Raw genomic sequence first — 17,124 nt, 5'->3', positions numbered from 1 at the left:
GGGTAGAACTAGAAAGATCACACTGAGTGAGGTGACCCAGACCCAGAAAGAGAAACTGAGCATTTCTCCTTAGACGTCAGTGTCTAACCTAGAGCCTCTGTGGAAGTCAGATTATGGAGCATGAGCAGAGGCAAATGAAGCACATGAAGAACTGTGGGTAGGAGAACACAAGAAGAAAAGGGAGTTAATGGGTGAATGCTAAGTAGGGTGGAATGTTAAGGAGGCAGGGGAGGAGTGGAGGCAGCGGTGAGTGGAACAGCCACACGGAAGCCGTTTTCTAAGGCTCTTTTATATATGTGGCGGTTGTGGCTGCTGGGAGGGAGAGTCCGTTTTCTTCACCCTCATAAGATGACCATGACCATTGGATGCCCCCGCATTTGCATGCATACAGGCAGTGCTGACTGCATTATGAAAAGGAAAGAGGACACGGCGTTGGGAGGAGTGTGGAGGGATGAATTTGGAGAAGAAACTGGAAGCCGAATATAATCAGAACTCTTAGGTTCAAAACAGCCCTCCAAAATGGCAGTGCTGGTGACAATGTCTAAACAGAAGGACTTCGGCCAGCTAAACAAGGGGATCACTATTGGGTAAACAGAGGCCTCCCTTAAACCACAGGAACCTCCCTTGATCCTGCTCCGAAGGTCAATTATCTTAGGCAAGGCCATCTAGTTCCCAGTCAATCTGAACATCTGTATCAAATTCAAAGACCCCACCCTGCTGACTGTTGTATAAAATCCACTTGCTTTTCCACCGTTTTACTCTTGTCTCTGCCCCTCCACTCCTGCTTGTGCCCTGAGAGACAAGCTTGGCAGTTTGATCTCCAATAAACCTTTTTTCTGCCCAGGTAGTGATCTAGTTGGGTGCTTTCACGGTGCCCTTACTTACAAGTAAAGAGTTTAAGTTAGCCTGGGTGACTCCATTTTGAAATGAGGAGCCATCTTGACCGGGAGCTGAACTGAGGTACCAGGAAATATCCAGAATGTGCACTTGGCAGAAAACAAAGTTAACTCTCTGAGCAACAGCCTCCAGGAAATATCACAGATTTAAGTACTTGATAGAAAATAGAGACAATCTCCCTGGCAATAATCAATGAGAATTGGTTGGGAAAATTCTCCCCAACGTTCCAGATGTAGTTTAGAAGAATGGCAATTGTGATTATGTAGAAGGTCACCTCGCCTCTATGGCTTTTACCCAATCCTGTAACGTCAAGGCATGAACCCCCCCTGCTTGCTGTCATGGAAACCCCCTGCTTGCCATTTTTCCCTTTAAAAACCCTGCTCACCCAGGGCTCGGGGTCCCACTTCTCTACTGCTGTGTCAGTGAGACTTGGATCCCGAGTTCAATCCTCTCATAATAAAGCTCTCTATCTCTTGCATCAAGTCGTCTCCTGGTGGTCTCTGAGGGTCCTGTGATCCTCAGATATAGTGTAAATACGTGTAAAATACACACATTTTATTTTTATATTTTATATTTTAAGAATGTAGTGTATATGTGTATAAAATTCTCAGATAATACGTAAAATGTATATTATGCTTTATTTTGTTGTGTTTGTTTTTATCTTTTAGCCTGTTCTTTTATCTTTTTTCCTTTTTATTATTTTTCTCTCATTTTCTCTCCTTTCCCTCCGCCTAGTCCCTCCCTCCTCGTCTCTCTTTTCCTCAGGCCCACAACCCCTCCACCTCCCCTCAGAAAAGAGCAGGCCTTCCAGAGATGTCAACCAAATACAAGCATAGCCTGTTTTTTTTCTGAGAGACAGAAATGGAGAGAATCCAGATGGGAGAGGAGGTGGGGAGGAACTGGAAAGAGGAACTGGTAGAGGAAACTGAATTCAGATTATATTGTACGGAAAATAATCTAATAATAAAAGGAAAAAATGTTTTTAAAAAGCACCTGTTTCTTCAAGATCCCAATGCAGACTGAAGACCTGCTGAGACATTAAGCCTCATGGACTGGATACTGGGTTCTTGGCCTTTCTGTTGGGTGGTAGCTATTACCAGTCTAACCACAGCTTATAATCCACTCTAATAAATCCACTATATATGTGTGTATATGTGTGAACTAGACACACACACACACACACACCAGTTTTATCCCTTTAGAAAACTCTGAGTAAAGCACTTCATTTTCTCCCATTGCCAAGGTTATTGCTTCAGTTCCCACAAGGCTGTTACTCTGTGACTCGTTCATGGCGGCAGCTTTCTCATGGGTCTGTCTGAAGCATCTCCCCTCGTTACCTGTTAAACTTAATTCCCAGGACTATTTTTGAGAGAGGCTAATTAACATTTCCTGGGCCTGAGTCTCAAAGCAATCACTTACCTTCCAACATCTCCACTGAGTAAATTAAAAAAGTGTATTACTGAATCTGACATAAAGTTGGGAAAAAGTCCATGGCCATCCTTCAGACAGAATGTAAGCAGTGAGACTTTCAAGAGTGACTGTTCCTATGTTCTGTGCCTTTAAATAAGGCGGCATCCTCAGGAACTACAGCTCAAGTCTATTGGACCAATGAGTAGGGGAGGGGGCGGTAAGTGGTTGGTTAAAGAGGGGGAGAATTAGAGACCTCCCCAAGCCTGCCTCTCTGCTCTGTGAGAAATGCAGGTACAGATTAGGATTAGAATAAAAATGTTCCACTGTGTTCCAAATTCCATACACATCTGGCCCCTCCAATCTGACCCACCCCCAGAGCCAGTCCCTCAGTGCTTTTCCTGTGTTAAAAAGCGAGTTGTGCTCCCCCTGGAGGCTCCCCCATGTATGACAGATGGCAGGACCATCTGAATGGAAATGTCTACTATTCTTTCTGCAATTTTGTTATTAAAAACCACTCTTTGGCTTGTTTTGAACATTTCTAACAGTCATGACTATAACATGAACATGACTATAACAGACAGAACTACTCCTGGCCATTGGGATTCTTCCAAATGTTAGTCTGCACACACAGAGACAGAAGCACACTGTGCGTTAGGACACACCTAACACACAGTGACATATTAGTGATATATTCTGGTCATATCTAACTCATAAAATATAAATCCTCATATTATTCCACAACAGAAACAATTATAATTTCGTCATCTGACTACTAGTATAATTTTATTGTTTCAAATATTTTATTAATAGAATGATGAAATAGTGCACAGTGACCTGTGTGTGTTATGTTGGATTAGATATGGTTTGGAGTTTTTGTTGGGAGTGGGAATAGGAGTGGTGGGTTTTGGTTTTTTGAGACAGGATTTCTCTCTGTAGCCTTGGCTGTCCTTGAACTTGAATTGTAGACCAGGCTGGCCTCAGATCCACCTGCCTCTGCCTCCCTAGTGCTGGGATTAAAGGCGTGTACCACCACCGCCCAGAAGAAGCTTTGAAAGATAAAGTAGTGAAATTCTCCAAAAGCTGAATTCTAATGAACAAAGAGTATGACAGAAACCCAACTAGCACAAGAAACCTTCCCAAAATCTCCTCTAACCGTTAGTAAACACTGAAAGAGCGTGTGGGAGAGCCCAGGCTGAGAAACACACTTAAAATAGTCCAAGAAACCCTTATTAAAAATATTAATAATCTGGATTACAATCCCATTAGAGTAAAAAATAAAGTAGAGTTATATATAATTCAGTATTGCAAAGCTTTTTTGAGCTCTGTCCTAGGCCCAAAAACTAAAATAAATGGAAATGTTGAGTGACATTCAAGATATCCCTCCGTTTGTTAAAATGATTTCTCAAGTAAGCTGGGGTAAGCTAGCATCAGGAATTTGTATCCCAGCTAAGTACTTGTATTCTGTATACAGTCTAATCTATTTTTTCTGCCTCTTTCATTCTTTAAAGGTGCCTATTAGAAAATTTTTGAACTAATTTGAGACAAAGTGAATAAACTGTAATAACATTTTTTTAAAAAAGAAAGAATATTAAAAAAGAATACAAGTACATAAAACTCTGGAGGATCAGCTCAGTAATTGCACTCGGATTATTCCCATGATGGTGTCTAAGTTCCTCAATGAATAGTTATTAAAAATGCAAATACCAGGGAGATACTAATTAAAACGACCCTGAGATTTCACCTTACACCCATCAGAATGGCTAAGATCAAAAACTCAAGTGACAACACAGGCTGGAGAGGATGTGGAGAAAGGGGAACCCTCCTCCACTGCTGGTGGAAATGTAAACTCATACAACCACTCTGGAAATCAATCTGGCACTTTCTCAATTAGGAATAGTGCTTCCTCAAGATCCAGCTATACCACTCCTAGGCATACATCCAAAAGATGCTCAAGTACACAACAAGAACATTTGTTCAACCATGTTTGTAGGAGCTTTATTTGTAATAGCCAGAATCTGAAAACAACCCAGATGTCCCTCAAGCAAACTAGAACAGTCATACTTGGTCAGCATGCAGAGACTCAGGAAGTGCAAGCTGGTTACTTTGGGTTGAATTTTTGCCCAGAAGTCAGCAGGAGTCTCCATCCCTCCGTTAGGAATCTTCTAGCCCTCCATGTAATGCTGCACCAGAATATCAGAGCCCTCACCTACACAGTTTCCTAAGACATATATCCTGGGTTGGCATGCCAGGCCATCCTCCTCCCTTCCCTCTGGGATAGATTTTAATGCTCCTGGACCCTTGGGTGGCCATGACAGTACTTTTATTAATCTTTTTGTTAATATCGATCAGTATTCATGTTGCCTAGTGGCAGTTGCGGTCTACATAAGTTACTCATCTCATCACTGTAATAAAATACTCCCATGAAAGCATCTTAGACTCACAGTTGAAGATTGCAGTCTTGCCTTTAATTCCAGGGCTTGGGGAGCAGAGGCAGGTGGAGCTCTGTGAGTTCAAGGCCAACCTGGTCTATATGGTGAGTTCCTGGCCAGCCAGACCATGTCTTTAAAAAACAAAAACAAACAAAAAAAAGGTTACAGCCTATGGTGACAAGAGAAGGAGTGGGAGGCAGAGGACACACTGCATCCGTAACGAGAAACCACAGAGAGAGCATGAGGCAGGGGACACATTGCTCTGCTCACTTTTTTTTTTTCCTTCAGCTCAGGACCCCAGAGCATGGTACAGTTTCAGTGTGTCTCCCCTTCACCTACTGTGGCTAACCCCTCCCTGCGTCCCCAGGCCTGCCTCCTCCGTGATTCTAGTTTTTGTCAATTTGACATTAGCAGTTATCAGGAGTGGCAAGCAAGGACTGTATAGGGGAGGAAAAGGACCAGAAGGAAACGGAGAGGCGACTGGCCATCACACTAACAAGAGCTAACACACCCATGGCCTGGCTGCAAACCTGCAGTAAGAGGTTGAGCTCGGGGGAGTTTCTTCCTGTGGGTTGAAGTTGGTTTCATCAAGGAGAAGTTAGTGGTTTTTCATCTGACACCACAATGATGTGAAGTTACCTAAGAAACAGGTCCTGGACAGCCAGTATTCTAAGGCTACTTTTTTTTTACTTTTTTCCTGGCAGGATCATTGTTCTCCTTATTGGACACCTGGCCTCTGAAAAGACAGACAAGGAGATAGCCCTAGGTAAAAATCCGGTCCACAGACACCCATCTTGAATGCATTTTCTATGTGAAGTAAAACTTTAAAATCACCCGAAAATGTCCAGAGCCTCTTTTGGTCCAAAGGTTTCACACTCTGACTGGAATTCCTGGACATCTTTCCCAGGGACTATAAAGTCCTAAGACAAAGGAGATACTCTACAGGAAGGGTGGCCAGAGCTGCCCAAACTGCCTCTAGCCACCTCCATGTCTGTGTCTTGCTCTCATTCTTTCAGGGTTTCCCCAAACCCTGTATTGTGATTGATGAGCTAGGTTAAACCAGTGCTGTGTGCCACTGTGTAATATCAGTTTGGACACTGACAGCACTAGTAGCTAGTAAATTCATTCCACCTTCCATTCCAAAACTCTTTTAAAGTGATTCCAGTGCAAAGTCCAAATAGGAACTGCAGAAGGACAAGGCTGAGCGGTGATGGCATCAATAGTCTAGATACAGGCGAGCAGGTGAGTGGCTCCCTCTAGTGGGACATCTCAGTCTTGCAGTATTATACACCTCGTTATATACTAATTTTAAAAATTACTATAAAATTTTAAATAAAGAGAAAAAAAACTTAAAATTCTCTTGTGATTGGATCACTGCTTGAGGAATTATCTAAGCAAGCATTGGCCTTAACTGCAGCTTTATTTTTATTTTTATTTTTATTTTTTGAAATTGTCAAACTGTGCCATATCTCTTGCGCTGCACAGAAATCAATCCAGAGGGTTTCTGAGAGTTTAATGTACAAACCTAAAACTTTGAAACTACTAGGGGAACATAGGTAAAATGCTTTAATATTTATGCATAGACAAGTATTCTGAAAAGGACTCCAACAGCACAGCAAAGTCTCAAGAATTGACAGATGGCAAAAGATTACAGTAATCTCATACAATAAAGAAAATATTCACAAAAAATAAATGCTGAGTATTTATCACAGGAGATTAATGTCTAGGATATGTAAAACTACAAAAATCAAATACCAAAAACATCATACAGTCAATAAATGGACTAATGAAGTATATAGCTCTCAAAAGAAGAAATACAGATGGCCAAGAGGTACTTGAAAATGTTCAACATCCTTAGCCATCAAGGAAATACAAATTGAAATTGCTTTGGAATTCTATCTTACCCTAGTCAGAATGACAATCATCAAGAAAACAAATTTATCAAAGTTGTCAGGAAGGAAGAACCCCTGCTCACAACAGGTGCGCGTGTAAGGTAATGCGCTGCCCAGGAGCTGCGGTAGTTACTTCTCTGCCTGGCAAAGGACAATGTAAAGAAGGCAAGAGCTCTCTCGGCTCACAGTTCAAAGTAAGTCTGTCATGGCAGGGAGAGCATGGTGAGCTGACCAAGACCTACAAGCAGGAAGCAGAGAGAGGTAAGCCCTGACGCTTGGCTCAGTTTCTGCTCTTCTAATAAGTCTCTTTTTTATTGACTGTTTCTATTTTAAGTTAAAGCGTAATTGTATCATTTTTCCTTCCCTTTCCTCCCTCCAGCCCCTCCCACGTACAGCCCCTCTTGTTCCCTCTCAAAGTTTTTCCTTCATTGCTCAGTCCATTTAGTGTTACTTGTATGTATAGATTTTAGGGTTGACTACATGGTATCCATAACCAATTAGGGAGCTCACCCCCTGGGAAGACGATTTCTCCTGCTCTCAGCATTCCTTAATTGTCTGCGGTTCTTTGCCGATGGAATGGGCCTCTGAGACTTTCTCCCTGCAGTGTGTCTATTGGCGTTGGACTTCTTCAGGTCTTATTTAGGAGCCAAACTGTGAAGTCGCTGCTGAAGCTTCTGTCTCATTAGGAGACAATCTCACAGCGATTTCCTGGACCTGGGGCTTTTACAGTCTTTCCACCCTCTCTTTCTCTCACTTTCTCCTTTTATTCATTCAAGGATCCCAACCCATGGAATGTTGCCACCACATTAAAGGTGAGTACACCCGCCCCAATTAACCCAACCTAGAATCTACCTCACAAATATGCCCAGAGGTTTGTCTCCTGTGTGGTTTTAGATCCTATCAAGATGACAGTTGATATTAGCCATCACAGAGACAACCCTAAAGACTAAAAATGTCTGGCTACACAGCTCTCATAGACACTGGAGGACTCTCAGCCAAGATACCAGAGACATGAGCACATTAGTGCTGTTTACAGCTGCCAAGAAATGGCACCAACCCATACGTCTATCAGCAGAGGCATGGATTTTTTAAATGTGCTACAAGGGCACAATGGCATTCGATTTAATCATAAACAATGAAATCATGACATTTGAAAAAGTAGGTGGGACTGGAAATCATTGTTATGTTAAATAATTCACATTCAAAAAACAAGCCTCAGGACGTCTCCCCTATGCAAAATTCTATTTAAAAGTGTGTGTGTGTGTGTGTGTGTGTGTGTGTGTGTGTGTGTGTGTGTGTAATGAAACTAAAAGGAGAATCGTGAGAAGGAAGAGATCTTTAAAGGGAAATAGTGGAATATATATATGACATGAAAGCAGAAGAAGCCGTATCTGGGCAAAGAACAGAACCGGCCAGGTGCAGTAGAGACGTGGGAGAAGCCAGTCAGGGAGAGAGACAAATCAGAGTACAATAGAAGACATGTAACACATATATACAAAATGTAATGAAACCCATTGCTTTGATTTCAACTTTAAAATGTTCTTTTTATTTAAAAACTCTGACCAGGACCACTCACAGACTGAAGAACCCTGCTTAGATGAAGTTACTTAACAGAAGCCATAAGTACCTTCAATGAAAGCCCAAGGCCACCAGAGTCCCGAGGCTGGGGCTGGGGCAGACAGTCCCCAGGACCCATGAACAGAAGTCACAGTTGAGTGCTCATCTGCTCCTGCCACGTCATTCATTCCTCGGGTGTAAACCATGGTTCCTTGCTGTTGCTTCCACAAGGACAGGGAGGTAGGCTGAGCTGAGGAGTGCTCGGCCTTGCAGCAGTGATTAAGCACCTGCAGAGCAGTACTCACTATCCCAGACAGAAAACATGTAGAAAGGCAGCAAATAAAGGGAAGGAATGGGGGGATGGAAAAGGAGCTTTGAAAAAAAAAAGAAAAGAAAGAAAGAGGGAAGCAACCGGTTAACAAGGTAGAGAGAGAGGAGAGGCTACCATCCTGAAGCTCCTCTCACAGATGGGCGGTAAGACAGAGGATTTCCTTTCTACGCGGAAATAGCCCTGCAAGAACAAGAGGTTAATGCATTATTAAGATATGAAACTTGATTTATAAAAACACAAAAGACCTTTTTTTTGAAATTTCTATTTAAAAGCTAAATATATGGAGCTAGGCATGGTAACACATGTCTTTAGTGCCAGCCAAGGCAGGAAGGTGTGTGTGTGTGTGTGTGTGTGTGTGTGTGTGTGTGTGTGTGCGCGCGCGCGCGCGCTGCTTGCCTGTGTGCCTGTGCACCGTGAGGGTGCAGTGCCCATGGGGGCCAGAGGCTCCAGTAGAGTCCCCTGGAACTGTAGTCAGATAGTAGTGAGCCACCGTGTAGACCCTGGGAAGCAAACCCATGTCCTCTGGAGGGAAGCCAGTGCTCTTAATTGCTGAGTCATTTCTCCTGGCCCTGTTTATATTTTTCTTTTAAAGTTCCATGGCTCCTAAGGGTAAAGCTAGCACTCAAGAAGTTGAGGCAGGGGGATTGCCATGAGTTTGAAGCCAGTCCCAGCTACGGGAGGAGAAGCTGTCTCAAGAAAAACAAATATGAAGATGAAAAACATTAAGAGTAGCTGGTGTGTGAAGACAAAACAGGTTGTCATTAACTGTTTCGGTCCTGGATCTGAATAAAGAACACGCTCTTAGAGGTGGACAGAGCCTGTGCCCTGACAGCCTGTGCCGAGTGATCAAGTGCTTCAAGTCATCCACAGTCAGCAGCCATCAAATGTTTTTTAATAATTTCAGATCTCAAGCCTGTGAAACGAATCTGCTACCCTCCTCGGTCTGCTTCAGCCTCGGGTGGTCTCAGACCCGTGAGCCCCAACAGCTGTTGCTGCTCATCAAAATCCCCTCAGGTCTCGGAGCTCTCGGAGACCACATCCACGTGTTTTTTCTCTAAAGCAGCGTTCAAAGCAGGGTGCGTTTACAAATGGAGTGGCATGTCTCGGCACCTTACTTTAAAATGTGTACTTTGAAGGTACAAAGCAGTTCGGGTACAAAGCAGTTCTGAGGACCCATCTTTTGACGACTTAAAATTTATTGACACTGCAGTCCACAGAGGGCGGCAGAACCTCTCCCAAGAGAGCTTCTCAGCTCCTGTGAAGTTTCAGCTTGTTTTGCTTTGTTTTGCCATGTATTTTTCTCTAATAAAGAGCCATTTTTTTTTTTTGTTTTTTGTTTTTTGTTTTTTGTTTTTTTTTTCAGGTCATAATTTCTTTACTGTAATTTTTCTACATTATAAATCAATTCAGTGATTACAAGATTGGATAGGATACCTTAATTTCATTTCATCTGTGGCCCTTCTTTTTTTTTTTAATTTTTTATTAATTACACTTTATTCATTTTGTATCCCCCCATAAGCCCCTCCCTCCTCCCCTGCCGATATCACCCTCCCTCCCCTTTCTGCATGCATGCCACTCCCCAAAGAGCCATTTTAAAGCATTTAAAACAACACATTACAAATATTTTCAATGTACACCATTCTCAGGTGGGTGTTCTGTAAGAGCGCTTCATGTTTACATTCTAAAATCTCCATACACAGCCAGGTGGTGGCGCACACCTGTGATCCCAGCACTCTGCAGGCAGAGGCAGGTGGATCTCTGTAGTTCAAGGACAGCCTTGAGAGAGTTCCAGGACAACTAATAATTAATCGATAATGAATAAAATAGTATTAATTTCTATATTGTTGATTTATAGTATTAAGCAATAATTAATATGAATACTTCATACACTAACAGAAACTGTGTGTCACACAATATTGGGTAAAATTCTAAATACACTGAAACTTTATAGGTGTGAAGCCGGGCATGGTGGTGCACATTTTTTTTAAAGACTTTATTTATTTTATGTATGAGTATTCTAGCTGCATGTGCCTCTGCAGGCCAGAGCAGGTCATCACTTCCCACTGTAGATGGTTGTGAGCTGCCATGTGGGTGCTGGGAATTGAACTCAGGACCTCTGGAGGAGCAGACAGTGCTCTTATCCACTGAGCCATCTCTCCAGCACCCAGTGGTGCACATTTTTAATCCCAGCACAAATGCAGAAGCAGTCTGATCTCTGAGTTCAAGACCGCCTGGTCTACAGAGTGAGTTTCAGGACAGCCAAGGACACACACACACACAAATCCCTCAAAACATTAAAAGAGAAAATGAGTGTTAAAAGGCATATGTGTTTTAGAAGCTCATGGCTGGAAGAAAGGCCAGGTTGTCACAAAGAATGTGATATTCACGAGCACATTCATCCAGGGTTAAAAGTGACCTATTAAAGGCTTTACGGCCCCAAATGGCAGCTTGTTGTTTAAAGATGACATTTACTGTGTTTGTTATGCTTGAGACAATTGAGTGAAAGCGTAAATTGGCCATGTACCACACATTTTTCCTTTTTAATGCTTTTTATTTTATTTTATTTAACATGTGTGGGTGTTTTACAAACCCTTCATTCTACAATGGTAACTTGCCTGCACGATAGCTGGTCCAGTAGTGGCACAAATATTGTAGGAACAACTGAGCACTCTCTGACTGGATTTAAGGCCCACTGCATGAGATGAAACCCATTCCTGGCCAAGAACTCAAGAATAAATAGGCTATGGGGCTAAGAGAAAACCAAATTGTATTGGTTTGCTAAAGGAAAATAGCAATAAGACTATTCTTAATGACCTTCTGTTCTAACCATAGATCAGTGTCTTGCTCGGCCGTCGTCAGAGATGCTTTCTCCTGCAGCAGATGGGAACAGATACAGAGACCCTCAGCCAGACAATGAGCTGAGAGTGAGAGGCCTTGGAACACTCAGCCCTAAATGGGATGTCTCCATCAAATCCCTCCCTGAAGCTCAGGGAGATATGTGCAAGAGGACAAAAAAGATTAAAAGAGTAAGAGGTGACGATGACCTCCAGACATATCAGGCCTGATACACTTGTGAACTCTCAAGAGACTGTGGCGGCTCACAGGCTCAGGCCAGAGCGGGAAGCGGGACCAGGTCCCATCCCCAACCTAGAAGCTACCTCCAGTCGACATCTGCTTCCAAATGAGAACATAGTTTTCAGTAATGGAGTCTCAAAGTGGGAATATTAGCCACACTAAAGGGTTGGCCCCGTCTCCACATAGGTGGCCAACGCCAAACAAACCCTTGGGTATTTTGGAGACTTTTTGTTTATATTGCTTTCTTTCGTTGTTTGGTTGGTTGTGTCTTACTGGTCTTTTGCCCGTATATTATGGTTTCTGATTTTGTGTTGTTATGGTTTGTGGGGAGTGTTTATTGCTTGTTTGTTTGTTTGTTTGTTTGTTTTATTCCCGTCTGTTTTGTTTGCCTGTGCATGTGTTTTCTAAAGAGAGAAAGAAAAATCTTGGTGTTGGTTGTGTGGGGGAGGTAGGAGGACCTAGAAGGACTCAGAGGAGAGGAAAATGTGATCAGAATATATTGTACAAACAAATTTTTTCAATATTTTTTAGTTCTTTTTTTTTTTTTTTTTACCTGTGTGGATATTTTGCATGCATGCATGTGCCGGGTGTCAAATCCCCTGGACCTGGAGTTCCTGAAGGTTGTGAGCCGCCATGTGGATGCTGGGAATTGAACCGAGACCCTCTAAAAGAGCTCTTAACTGCTCTTAATTGCTGAGCCATCTCTCCAGCCCACACTTTTCCTCTTAAAGTGATGGAAGCAGAGGTTGTGGTGGCACTCAGGAGGCAGAGGTGTGTGGATCTCTGGGTTAGAAGCAAACCTTGTCTATTTAGAGAGTTCCAGTGTGGCACAGTGAGACCTTGTCTCAAGAAAGAACACGATAGTGGAATGGCTGAGATGGTGGCATGCACCTGCCAATCAGCACTCAGGAAGCTGAGGCAGAAAGGCGAAGTTTGAGACTGGCTTAGGCTACAATGCGAAACTTCATTTCAAAGACTTAAGTAAGTAAAATAAAAAAACGTGGATTCCAGAACGTCTTATTTCCACATATTATTGATCTTAAGAAGAGATGCCTACATCAGAATTTAGATGTATCAACAACAGTATCAAGGGCATGAAGACAATGTAGCTGTGCTTAGACATTCCATGATGATAGCGGGTGAACCTCGAAGACTGTAAGCAAGCCTCCGATTACAGAATTCTTCTTCTAATAGTTGCCTTGGTCGTGTGTCTTTTCCTAGCAATAGAACAGTGACTAAGATAGAAGCGGAGGCCTGGCCATGCTATCTAGGGACTGGGGAAAACTTTGGGACTTTGGATCAGGAAAGTGGTTGAATGCTCTAAGTGGGGCTCACTGAGCCATCCTAGGAGGCTCCTGGAAGACAGTGATGCTGAGAGCACTATAGATTATGACAGCCTGGCTCAAGAGGTTTCAGGCAAATGTTAGTAAATGGCCCAAAGATTGTTCTTGTGAAATTTTGGAGAAGAATGTAGCCACTTTCTTCCTTTGTCTACCTGAGGCTAAACTGAAGAGTTTTGGAATGGTAATGTATATTACCTTACATGTTGAAAGTATGTGATCTGGTTCTTATTTTTATGTCACAGGGATCACAGCTAAGAGACTGCCTTGAGTCCCTGAAGAGACTGTAAACTTTGGACTTTTAAACAGTACTGTGATAGATTATGGGAACTATTGAAGTTGGACTGAAAATATTTTTGCATTATGATATGATTATAAGTCTATGGGGCCAAAGGGTGAAATGTAGTCATTTGAGTAAGAATGTCCCCTTTAGGCTCATATATTTGAATGATTAGTTGCCAGGAAATGGCACTATTTGAAATAATTAGAAGGATTAGGAGGTGTGGTCTTGTTGGAGGAAGTGTGTCATTGGCCACTCTCTCTCTCTCTCTCTCACTGTCTTTCTCTGTCTCTCTCTCTTTCTGCCTATCCATCAGGATATAGTTCTCACTAATGCTGCAGCATCTGCCTATGTGTGCCCACTGTGCTTCCTGCTGTGATGATAACGGAGTAAACCTCTGAAACTGTAAGGAAGCTTTCTCTTGGTCATGGTGTCTCTTCACAGCAATAGAACAGTGACTAAGACAAAAGTCTCTATACATTCCTTGAACACTGGCTACTTAGGTCACATGACCCACTAGAGCAACAAAACTTAAAGTATGGCATTTTATAACTGGTAAAAACATTTTTTAATGTTTCTGTAATTTTGTGGCTATGAAGAGGGTGTGAATATGATGGCAATGCTCATGGAGGCCAGAAGAGGGTGTCAGATCCCCGAGAGGAGAGGTTCTCAACCTTCCTAATGCTGCGACCCTTTAATCCAATTCCTCATGTTGTGGTGACCCCAATGATAAAAATATTTTCTTTGCTACTACATAACTGTAGTTTTGCTATTGTTATGAATCATAATGTCAATATCCTATATGTAGGATATCTGATATCTGATGCCTGTGAAAGGGTAGTTAGACACACACCCCAAAAAGGGCTTGCGACCCACAGGTTGAGAACCACTGCTTTAGAGCTTGAGTTAAAGGCAGTTTTAAGTTCATAACCATGGTGCTAGGAGCTGAACTTAGGTGTCCTGTGAGAACGCTGCGCTCTCTAGACTGCTGAGCCATCCATCTCTCCTGCTCCCATTTATTCATCATCTAGTACAGTTTAGATCAAATGTTTTACTTGTCACCAAAGAACTCTTAGAACAGTTCAATAAATTTACATTCTGACTACTGTTTCACAGTTTTTAGCATATGGCTTAACCCCTCTGAGCTTTAGTTTTTATTTGTAAGCCTGAAAAAAAATAAAAATATCTCACACTCTCTGGTAAAAATAACAGCTGGAAAGTGATTTTAAAAGTAACTAAACACAAAAGTTCTGATGAGGGTTCGGGTGAGAGTATAAGCAGCACCGGTGTACACAGGCATCGCTGAGAGCCCCTTGTCAGTGCAGGAAACGGGCCTCAGAGCCATGTGCACCATAGACCTGGGTCACAGCCTTGCATGGCCGTTGCCAGTCTCCTAAGTAGTTAACAATCATTCACCCTTTTCTTGTTTTTTATATAGAGTCTCAGTATACAGCCCAGGCTGTACTCAAACTCTGAATCACCTTGCCTAGCCTCCTGAGTGCTGGGGTTACAAGTGTTTGCCAACACATCCCTCCTGGTCTTCTTTTTAATGAAGAATAGTATATTTTGTAAAGTGTCTGTTCTGGAAAGTAGTTGTTCTAAAAACAATCATTCTATACTGACGGAAGGGATTTCAAAAGTTAGGGGTTTACCTTTATTAAATTTATTCTTTAGCAACGTCATAATGTACAAAGTGCATTCTGGTTACCGAACCCTCCCCCACCTTCTCTAATCTAATTACCCCATTAATCTCTTTCCTTCCTACAAGTCTCTTTCCCACATCCATGCTGGGCTTTTGTTTGCCTGTTTGACTCCTCCTTGAGAATTCGTTGGTCGTGGATACATCAACAAGGAGGGAACATGAACCTCAGTGACTGGCTGTTGTGTAGGGCCATGGCAGGCAGCCACAGCTACTGTGACATCATGAGTGTATTGGTTCTGCCTTGCCCAAAAGGCAGCATTTCACAGCATTTGTCCCTGTCTGGCTCTTACATTAGTCCTGCCCCCTCGGCCAGCGACCCCCACCGGGAGCTATAAACATCCTATTTAGGGCTCTATCAGCCATCACAGTCCCAGCACCTTTCGCAGTCACACATCTCTGCATTCACTGCCACTCACTGCAGAGAGAAGCTTCTCTGGTTAAGGCTGGGACGGCAGCCCTAAGTTCATCCATTAGGCCTACAACCTCCTCAGCCACAGAATTAGAGAGAGTGTTTAAAAACAAACACTAAGTCTCAACCATTCTATTTTACCAATAAAGACAGACTTGGGAGCCAGATGCTGTGGTGAAAACCTGCTAGCCCAGAGGGGCAAAAGAACACGCAGCTGACCTTCCTACTCAGCCGACATCCGGGAAGGAAAAAGCCCTTCCTATTCTGCTCACGTTCCAGATGGGAAAAGCTCTTTCGTCTTCTCCACGCTGCTTTAAACACCCTCAACTCAAGGTCCCTCCTTTCTTTTTACTCCCTATCAGCTGGCTGCTTCCTCTGCCTCTTGACCTAAGGTTAACTTTACTTAAATCCTATTTACAGAAAGCGCTTAGATAAAAAGGTGTGTGCTAGGGCTGTGCCACAGCACAGTACTTGTTTGCAGTAAACAGAAGCTCTAGGATCAAAGACCGAGCCACTCCACAATTAGAAACAGGTTTTTATAGTTCACAATGGGATCAAATGTCCTGCAAGAAGAGAGGGCTGACAAATGCTCTAATATCGCCTAGGCTTCTCTCAGACTTCGGGTGTAGCTGACGGTAAGCTTGAACTTCACACACGCCTGCCTTCATCTCCTAAGTACTAGGATTACAAGTATGCATTGTTACGCCCCGATCTTAAAACACACAAAGCCATTGCCAAGTATGCTACAGTGCCTAAGCATCAAAAAGAAGAAAAAGGGAAAAAGGACAGCGTGGGCGCTAGGGCACGGTGGATAGGAGCACTAGCTGCTCTTCCGTCCCTGGCTCACCACCAGTCCAGGCGATGCATCGCCGTCTTCTGGCCACTACCAGTACTGCATGCATGTGCTGTACAGACATACATGAGGCCAAGCACCCATATACATATTTTTTTTTTAATTTTAAAAATAGACGACATGCATTAACGATGGGTAGTTTTCGGAGACAGAATGGGAACTAGTCAAATTGACTAGAAAAGTAAATAGTCAAATAGAAAAGGCTGACAAGACTGAAAATTGTGTAGCCCGTGGCAGTTCCATGTCCAAGTGGGCTCCATAGTAATGGGGACAGGGGCTGTCTCTGACATGAATTCAGCGGCTGGCTCTTTGATCACCTCCTCCTGAGGGCAGAGCAGCCTTACCAGTCCACACAGGAAGACAATGCAGCCACTCCTGATGAGACCTGATAGAGGAGGACCTCCCCTATCAGTGGTGGAGATGAGGGAGGGAGGGTGAGATTGGGAGGGAATGGGGGAGAGAGCTACAGGTGGGATACAAAATGAATAAACTATAATTAACAAATATTAAAATTAAAAAATAAGAAAATTTTAAAAATGCAAGGAAAAAAGATAATCAAAATTGGTAGTCTTTAACAAGACTGCCAAGTAAAAGATTCAAATAAACAAAATCATAACTGAAAGGTAAAAACACATAGCTAATACCACACAAAAGGAAACCACTAGAAAAGCTTGTTGTAGTTATTACAACCAACTAATGACTGGAATAACCTAGAAGAAATTAATAGATTCCTAAAAAAATGTACTATCCACCAAGACTGACTTGGAACAAAACAGTAAATCTTTAAAAAAAAGGAAAAGAAAAAAACCAGTAACAAAAAGTCTCCAGAAAATAGGGACTAAATCTGACAATTGTGATGTCACAGCTGTGAGTTTGGGAGCTTGGAACGGCCTGTCACGCCTCTGCAGGCAGCCGCACCCCTGTGCACGCACTCTGACATGATATAACT

The sequence above is a fragment of the Psammomys obesus genome, unplaced genomic scaffold (assembly GCF_907164565.1).
Source record: "Psammomys obesus unplaced genomic scaffold, mPsaObe1.curated_primary_1811, whole genome shotgun sequence".
In the NCBI taxonomy this organism is placed as follows: domain Eukaryota; kingdom Metazoa; phylum Chordata; class Mammalia; order Rodentia; family Muridae; genus Psammomys; species Psammomys obesus.
The sequence above is the reverse complement of the archived record's forward strand: the minus strand, read 5'-3'. Positions refer to the sequence as shown.